This window comes from Talpa europaea (genome assembly GCF_964194135.1).
Source record: "Talpa europaea genome assembly, chromosome: 15".
Classification (NCBI taxonomy): domain Eukaryota; kingdom Metazoa; phylum Chordata; class Mammalia; order Eulipotyphla; family Talpidae; genus Talpa; species Talpa europaea.
The window spans coordinates 36,703,226-36,713,440 of NC_140083.1; positions in this window are offsets into that span (position 1 = coordinate 36,703,226).

A 10,215-nucleotide genomic window follows, 5' to 3' on the forward strand; every position below is an offset into this window, starting at 1 on the left:
CACAGAACAGACATGGAATTTTTCTCAAATGTGCCAGGCTCCCCCAGATCTCATGCTTCACATATGCTCTTGTATCTACTTTAACTGCCTCCCCTTAGACTATCCAGATAACACCTACTTTGCCCTTTAAACTTCAGCCCAGGGCCTCCCTGGATGGCACAAGGGGTTAAACACAGCACTGTGAAGCTATCCCTAGCTGGCTAGGAGCTACCCACATGGCGCACCAGACCTCTCCTGTCTCACCCACTGCTCCCCTCAGCAGTATATTTCAGTCAGTCTGCTTTTTCTGTTCCCCATTCTGTCTCTGGTGAATCCTCTCACCCCCCCACAGCTCTGACCTATACCCGAGTTCTTGTACGCATAAATAAATAAATCTTTAAAAATAAATAAATAAACCTCAGCCCAGGATTTTCTTCCTTTTGTTTCCTCCAGGCAGTCTGGCATCCTTCACTTCTGTGCCCCCACTAGACCCTGTTTATACCTCTATCATGGCACCATCACATGCTATTGCATTGCTTCTCCTCCCACCAACTAGAGTTTCATTTTGTGATTAATAATTTGACTCTGTGTCCTACTAGTCATTGCTGTGTCCTAACCATAGCGAGTGTCCTGGTGGTTAGGTGACCATTCCCGATGCTTGAGACACAAGGAGAAGACTGCTTTCCAGGGGCACAGAGCACTAGGGCTAGCAGGGCAATGACTTCCTGCCCAGTTCAGAGAGGCAGAAAGATACTACTACTTTCCCCTTTCTACTCATATCATCCACCCGATGTTCAGAACTCTATCTCCCCATCAGCCAAAAATCTGGACCCATCAGGAATAAACCTTCCATTGAAACAGGTTGAACCCCTCAGCCTTTCCAGCACTCCCTTGAGACTTGCTGACTCTGTGAAGTCCAGCAGGGAATGAGCCACCGTGCCCATGTGTGCCCATGTGCCCATGTGACCAGTTCCTCCAATCAGCAGGAGCCTAGCACCAGGCCAGGCATAACACTGAAACTCCAGGATTGTATGAATCTGGATTTTTTCTCGTGGACTCACCACAGACATAAAAACTTGCCCTCTTACCCCAATTGAAACTAAAGACCTAAGTTTCATTATATTTTATCTCCTGTGATCAACATTGTTATAAAGGGAGTTCTGCTTCCAGGGTAGAAATTATTATTATTTTTTAATTTCTCACTGATTCTAACAAAGCACTATTATTTCCAGAGACAAAAGATATTTGGGCACATTCTTTAATTCTAAAGACCGTGTAACAGGCAGAACTGTATTCCCAAGTGGACATTTAGTGCCAATGTCAGAAAGAATACTATGCTGGTTAGTAAAAGGGTTTGCTATATAATTTCCACTATCACTGATGATCTCAAAATTCTAGATTATGAAAGATCACTTTACTCCTTTTACCACATTTGATGTTCTACAGAGCTTTGTGATATCTAAAGGTCAGAATGTGTTTACTTACATTTTTAAATGTCAGTTTCTCTGTATTCATCACTAACATTTTGTTCCAATAGCCCCTCTTTCAGGAAAGTCTCCTTTTTTAAGTCTCCAAGTAATTAATTTTGCTTCCTCTGCTCTCGGTGTGCACTTGTGCCATATCACAACAGCAGAGCAATGCTCCAGTGTTGAACGACGTGCTTTTCCATTTCTCCTCGTCCCCACCGCCACTCCCCGCTCCACCAGCACCATCTAAGTAGAGGTTGTACTTTTCTTTTTTTTATTTTATTTAAAGATTTATTTATGCATACAAGAACCAGGGTATAGGCCAGAGGCACAGGAGGGTGAGAGAACTCACCAGAGACAGAGTGGGGACCAGAACAGGCAGACTGATGAAATACACTGCTGAGGGGAGCAGCGGGAGAGACAGGAGAGGTCTGCTGCGCCATGTGGGCATCTCCCTGGGCAGCCAGGATTGAACATACACTGCAGAGGCTGCAGAGAGCTTCAGAGTGCTGCGCTCAACCGCCTGCACACCAGGGAGTCCCAGTTGTACTTTTCTTAATGCACTGGTCTCAGTCACAAAAGTCATGGTTCTCAACCATAAAATCTAGAAAATTGAGAAAGAATGGTGTTTTGCTTTCATTTTTGGAAAGAGGGGAGTTGATGTTGCTCTGATTTTGTTTTTGCATTTTAGAAAACCAGGCTTTAAATATCATAAGCCAAATCCTTGCGGACCTTAGAGCATGGTCTTTATGCCATCAACACTAAAATTTGGTGCTGTGAGATGCACATTACTGACCAAATGAAATAAGAGCGTGACTAAAATGTAGGAAGAGGAGCGTGAGAAGGGCTGTGACGAACATGAGCAAACTGGAGCATCCCTGAAAAAGGGCGCAGGCCTCAGCCACAGACTGGACAGCAGTGGGTTACAGAAGAGCAGAAACCCAAGGAAAGCTGGAGGGGATCCAGAGCAGATGGGGCAGAGAGCACTGTCCAGAGAGCACAAGAGAATGATAGACAGGGAAGATGTGTAGGCTGCTGGGCCTGGGGCGAATTCCACCAAAGCCCACTCCCCACATTCCCAAGTGTACAGAAGTGGTTGAGAAGCAACCAGCAGCTCCAGAGGATGCGTAGCAAAAACATGGTTGTAACAGTCCGATGACTCATGAAGATCACAGTCCATGCAAGGTAACTCATAGTTGCATGTTCTCTGGGCTGAGGTCTAGGGTCAGGCAGAGGCAGCCACACCATTGCAGAGACTGGCCAGGCCACAGTCTGGTCTGTGTCCAGGCTGGAAGAATGGATGTGCCCTGAGGTAGCCTGTTCAAGCTGCCAAAGCAAAATTCCGTAGATGGGTGGCTTATGACACATAAAAACTTATTTCTCACAGTTCTGTAGGCCAGAAGTCCAAGATCAAAATACAGGCAGATTTTGGGCCTCCCCTGGTGGCGCAGTTGTTGAGCGCTGGGCTGCGAAGCTGCCCGCAGCCTCTGCAGCACCAGTTCGATCCCCGGCCGCCAGCAAGGATCCCACGTGGCATGCAGACCTCTCCTGCCACTCCCACTGCTCCCCTCAGCAGTGTATTTCGTCAATCTGCCTGTTCTGTTCTGTTCCCCGCTCTGGCTCTGGTGAATTCTCTCACCCTCCTGTGCTTCTGACTGTACCCAGTGCTTGTATAAGTAAATAAATAAATCTTAAAAAAAAAAAAAGTTATGCAACAAAAACACTAATAGTGATTAAAAAAAAAAGAAATACAGGCAGATTTTGTGTCTGGTGAGAGCCCACTTTCTGGTAGATCTATGGTCTTTGCAATAAACTCCAGGTCTTCCATCCTCATGACCTGCTCACCTTCCACCGAACCCACCTCCAAAACCATCAGGATCATTAGGATTTCAGGTTGTGATTTTGGTGGAAGATAAATACATTCAGTCTATAGAAAGCCTCAAAGAACTTAAGCCAACTGATTTACCTTTGAGGAGAAGGGTAGAGAATTTTGAAAGAGACAAACATTTAAACAAGAACAGACTAAGTTTGGCCTCCCTGGTGGCACATTGGTTTAGCACTTTGAAGCTATGGGAAGCCACTGCAACCTGAGTTCAATTGCCAGGGAAATGATCCACACAGCACAGCAGACCTCTCCTGTCTCACCTGCTGCTCCCCTTAGCAGTGGACTTCAGTAGATTCCCCTGTTCTGCTCCCCACTCTGTCTCTGGTTAATCCTCTTACCCCGAACCTCTTCCTCCGGCCTACACCCCAGAGGGTATGCATAAATAAATAAAATAAATCTTTAAAAAAAAAAAAGAACAGATTAAGTTGCCTTGAGTTGGGAAGATTGAGTTTTCTTTTTCCTTTTTATTTTTTTAAAGATTTATTTGTTTATTTATACAAGAACCGGGTACAGGCCAGATGCGCGGGAGGGTGAGAGGATTCACCAGAGACAGAGTGGGGAGCAGAACAGGCAGACTGACAAAATACACTGGTGAGGGGAGCAGCAGACAAGACAGGAGAGGTCTGCCGTGCCACATGGGACCCTCACCGGCTGGCCAGGATCGAACCAGTGCTGCAGAGGCTGCGAACAGCTTCACAGCACTGTGCTCAACTGCCTGAGCCACCAGAGGAGGCTCAGAAAGATTGAGTTTTCTATTACCATTGAAAATGGAGACTGGTGAGTTGCATTAATTTTAATGAAATAAATGTATGATTTTTCAAATATGTTAATATTTACATTTATGCTTTCCAAGGCTTGCTTATATAAAAATAAAACCTAATGCATTAACATCATTTATTCATGCAAGAAATAAAACTGAATGTCTATTCCAAATATTAAGCTGGAAGCTGGAGATATAAAGGTAAATAAGGACTGGCAGGCAAGAGAGCAAAGCCATCTTCGTAGACTTAAAGTGTCAACAGGCTCCTTCCTGTAGCCTAAAGATAAAGCCAAGTTTTTTCACATCCAATTATGACCAAGGAGCCAGATAAAGAAAATATAACATTGGGTACCTGCCCTTTGCTTCTCTGAGTGCATTCTTTAGAGAGGAAGAGATTAAATCCTGATTGCTTTCCTCTGGCATATCTTTAGTTCAGAACAGCTTCAATCTAGAAATCAATTACTTTACTATTCTAGAATTTTGATATCTTCTGTCAAGAATAGTTACATTCTTAATGCCAGTGACTCACTGTTCCTAATATATGAAATTCCAACTTGTGTTTTAGAAACTTGAATTATTAAAAACAAAACTTAGAAACAACAAAATTTGTCCCTACAAAAACAAGAAAGTGGATATAAGTAACAAAAAAGTTGAAAAGGTATTCAGGACTTAATTTTCAAATTCTATGTTTGTGTTTTGGACTATCTTCACTTGGGGGAAATCTTTTGATAGAACTCCTATTTGTGATTGAATAAATTGGCTTTTTGTTCTAGAATAGAATGAAACAGAGTTGAGAAGCCCACACTTTTGCAACATTTAAATTTAGTGAAAATATTCAAGAAAAAAAAGGCAAACTTTTGATGAGTTTTATCATAAAAAGTCAGTTCTGGAGTGAAACAAAAAATATCCATGCTAAAATTTTTACTTATTTTAATAAATCAAAAGATAAAACTGACTACCCTCCACTCAGCAGAATTTGTTCTGAGCTCTGAGCTTATCTTAGTGTCCCAGAAGAAAACATATTCTCATAAAAAAGGGTCTTCAAAGGAAAAATCAATTAAAGGAGTCAAAAATTTTCAATCTATACTATGCCATAAGATCCAATTTTTAATATTATAGGCAATTTTACATAAATTTTTGACCCACTTTGAAAAAAATGCAGTATTTACTCAAGAAAAAGGAGAGACCCAGTATCATAATCTTAGCGATAACTGCAACTAAGAAATTTATTAAAATATAGCAATGGATGTTGGGAGGTTGATGGGGACCAGGAAAAAACCTAATTCTAATAAAGTAAAAATCAAAATCGACAAACAACTATAAACCAGAGACACAATGGGGGGGGGGGCAGTAGGATCAAAACAAGCGGGGTGGGAATTGTATGAGGACCATAACCAAGAGGGAAATGCAGACATTATACAAAAATGAAAAATGATGTAAAAGTGTATAAAATAAAAATAAAAATAAATAAAATACAGCAATATGTTTCAGGACTATTATTTATTTTCTGTGTTTTTTTTTTAAGTTTTCGGATAATCATATACCTCTTGGTATTTTTAGAAAGATCTTTAAAAGCACAATTTTAAAAGAATTTTAAAATTCTGTTTTTTAATGTGTCCAACAAGAGCATAAAATCGGTTTGTTAATTAGTTTAGATTTCGAAAATCATATGATTTTGGCACCGGCTCAGAGCTGCCTTGGCTGTCACGCCATGGCACCGGTTCTGCTGGAATGTGGGAGCTGGGCCTTTTGACAGCGACCTGCCCAACAGGAGGGTGAGCAGCTACTCCTAGCACAGGGTCGACACAGCTGGAGACCCCAGGTAGCAAGCAGGCCTGGGCAGGAGGGAACAAAGTGGGCGCCTTCCCTGCCCTTTGTGCCAGGCGGTGGGAGGTCCTGCCAAGCCCTGAACCCTGCACCTTCCTAGCGACCATGCAATAAAGCCCCGCTGATTTTGTCGCCCGGAAAAGAAAAAAAAAAATAATCTCATGATACTACTTTTCAACAACTCCTCTTATTCTCAAAAATATCACTAGTGAGTTAGATTTTCATCAAAGCTCAGTTGAAGTGCAGAGTTTGTGTTAATTGTTAAGTGTGAAAGGATGTCTTTTGGGCATGCTGTTGGGTTTGGATTGCATGCTAAAGTGTCAGAAGTCAAGACAGGAGGCAAGAGGGGCCAGGTGAATGGACAGGCAGTCGTCAAGCCCCCAACCCCACTTCATCCCTAGCTCTGCTTCTATCAGTTGTATCAGGCTTGGATTTTCAGGTAAGTTCTAATTTGAAGAAATGGTTCTCTGGCTAAAAATAAGCTTGAAAACATTGCTGTGGGCAATAGAGAACCAGGGAAGAATTTTAAGCAGGGGAGTAACACAATCAGGTTTGCATTTTTAAAATTCACTCTGGCAAAGGAAGGTAGGACAGACATTTATGAAGAGTAAACCCTGGGATGTGAGGGTTTATCCCATACATAGGGGACTAAATGCAGTATGGTTTAATGTCATGACCTTGGCTTTGATGATAGAGAAAAAAATGTTTCCAAGTCTCCTTATGTGAGAATCTGCACATTGAATTATAATTGGAATTTCATGAATAGAAAATTTGTTTCTTTAATTTTTTTATTTTATTTATTTATTTTTAAGATTTATTTATTTGTTTGTTTGTTTGTTTGTTTGTTTATACAAGCACTGGGTACAGTCAGAAGTGCGGGGGGGTGAGAGAATTCACCAGAGCCAGAATCTGGGAGCAGAACAGGCATACAGACGAAGTACACTGCTGAGGGGAGCAGCAGGCGGCAGGAGAGGTCTGCGTGCCATGTGGGGTCCCCGCAGGCGGCCGGGGGGATCGAATCAGCGCTGCAGAGGCTGCGAGCAGCTTCGCAGCCCAGCGTTCAACCGCTGCACCACCGGGGAGACCCGAAAATTTGTTTCTTTAGATGACTTAATTTGATTTCAATTATAAATCAACAAGAACTCTATTTATATTGTTTATTTTTTCTTTCTTTCTTTCTTTTTTTGACCTAGCTGCCTGGATATGCAGAAATAAACTAAATGTTTCACTATATCAACTAATTTATTCTAGCTACTTTTAATACAAATTTTTCTTCTACTTTCTTTGTTTTATTTTGCCTTTTTTTCTAAGTTGCCATTTTGAATGTGTTTTGGAAGTGTTAAATCTAAATCATAAATAATAACTGCAATGATTATTGATATTACATAGAGCTTACATGTGTTTAACATGTATATATAAGATATTTAATATAATATCTAATATGCTCAATTAATACTCACTGAAACTAAATATGGAACTCTCTGGCTTTGGAATTAGTGACTTGGTTATAAAAGATTGTTGACATCAAATGACAGCCGTTTCCGTTTATTCCCAGTAGAAGCATAACTAATCATTTCTGGGTTTAAAACTCACCAATGCATTGAAATAGCCAATTTCAAAAAATATCTCTCATCAACTGAAAATCAAACCATTAGAAGTCATCTCTCGAATCTTCAGTTCCTTCTTATATAAACTAAATATAAAAATAATGAGACATAACAAATTTGTAGGGAGTCCTAATATGAAAATTAATGTAAAATCATGCTGAAATTTTCAATGTGGAAAATGTTATTATTATTCTTGAAATGAGACAGTGAGTTCTTTGTTATTATCTCACAACACTCATGCATATCAGTGGCAAGTCACTCTTCACAATAACCTAGAATTTGGTCACTTCCCATCACCTCCACCCTGGTCCAGGACACCATCATCTCTCACCCGGACCATGGTCAAAACCTTGTAACGGGTCTCCTGCTACTCTTTTTTTACTCCAACAGTAGACAGTGATTCTTTTAAAATATTGTGTCCCAAAATGACTGGGACACTATATTTGGCTGGATCAAGTCAAATGACTTGATCAAGACTGGATAAATGACTGGATCAAGAAGATGTGGTATATATACATAATGGAATACTATTCAGCAATCAAAAAAGATAAACTCATGCCATTCGCAGCAAGGAGGATGGAGCTAGAAGGAATTATGCCCAGTGAAATAAGCCAGAAGGGAAAAAAGAAAAATATCAGATGATTTCACTTATAGCAGGAATATAGGGGAACTAAAAAAGACAGCAGGAGAAAAAAATAATAACAAAACAAAAACTAACAGACAATTATAAACCAGAGACACCCTGCAGGGGAGGAGGCGGGAGAGGGATCAGAGGGAGGGAGGGAGGAGCACAGGGGACTGTGATGATGGTGCACGGGGGCATTGGTGACGGAAACTCTATGGGGACTACACCTGAGGGGGGAGGAGAGGAAAAAGCGAACATTGTTTAAAAATGAACAATGATGTTGCAAAAGAATGAAGCTTGACCACTACCTCACACCATACACAAAAATCAACTCAAAATGGATTAAAGAACTAGACATAAGACCTGAAACCATAAAATATATAGAAGGAAATATAGGCAAAACACTACGTGATTTGCACATCAAAGACATCTTTACAGACACATCACCCAAAGCAGTGATAGTGAAGGCAAAGATAAACAGCTGGGACTACATCAAATTAAAGAGCTTTTGCACAGCAAAAGAGACAATAACAAAAACAAAGAGAAACCCCACCAACTGGGAGAACATTTTTGCACCCAACACTAATGATAAAGGACTGATCACAAAAATCTGCAAAAAGCTGACGAGACTCAACAACAACAAAGAAAATAATCCAGTCAAAAAATGGGCAGAAGAGCTAAAAAGAAACTTCTCTGAAGAGGAAATGCAAATGGCCAACAGGCATATGAAAAAATGTTCAACATCACTTGTCATCAGGGAAATGCAAATCAAAACTACCATGAGATACCATCTTACACCAGTGAGAATGGCACATATTAAAAAAACTAGCAACAACAAATGTTGGCGAGGGTGTGGAGAAAAAGGAACTCTTCTGCACTGTTGGTGGGAGTGCAAACTGGTCCAACCACTGTGGAAAGCTGTGTGGAGATTTCTGGACCTACTCAACATAGAGCTTCCATATGATCCAGCAATTCCACTCCTAGGTATTTACCCAAAGGACACAGAAACATCAATTCCAAAGAACACCTGCACCCCTATGTTTATAGCAGCACTGTTTACAATAGCTAAGCTTTGGAAACAACCCAAATGCCCAAAAATAGATGACTGGATCAAGAAGATGTGGTACATATACACCATGGAATATTACTCAGCTTTCAAAAAAGATAAACACATGCAATTTGCAGCAACATGGATGGCGCTGGAAGGGATCATGCTCAGCGAAATAAGCCAAAAAGAAAAAGAAAAATACCGGATGGTCTCACTCATAGCAGGAATCTAGAAAACTTAAATAAGGGACCAGGAAAATGAATAACTATAAGAAAGTGAAAATCAAAATCAACAAAAAACTATGAACCAGAGACACTTTTAGGGGGGCGGGGGTGGGAGGGGAGGGATTGGGGTCAGAATGGGGGGGCTGCAATTGTATGGGGAATATAACAATAAAATTTATAAAAAAAAAATTTTAAATAAATGGGGTCATTTACATTAAGAAAAAAAATAAAAAATGTTATATTCATACCATGGAATATTGCTTAATAAGAGAAAGGAAAGTCCTACTGACACATGAAAAAAAAAATGAACAATGATGTAAAAATATTTTAAAATATATATTGTGCAGATCTTATCACTTCTCTGCTCAGATCCTATGAGGTAGACAGCATATTGACCCCTCAAAGATGCCCAAATTCTAGGTCCCCTGCACCTGTATGTCTCCTTACATGGCAAAGGGTCTTTGAAGATATGATTACATTATGAATCTTGAGGTGGGGAGATTCTGCTTTATTTTCCAGATGCAATCACAAGAATCCCATAAGAAGAGAAAGACACTTGACTAAGGAGGAGAGTTTGAAGTGGTGGTGCCATTGCTGGAAGGGGTGGTGAACCCAGGAATAAGGCAAAGAAGTCCCAGAAGGAATGCACCCCACCATTGCTTTGATTTTAATCCCATGTTACAGATTGAAGTGACTCCCTCAGCCCCCAGAAATACGTGGGAGTCCTAACCCCAGTACTTCAGAATGAGGCTTTTTTTGGAGATAAGATCTTTACAGAGGTAATCAAGTTAAAA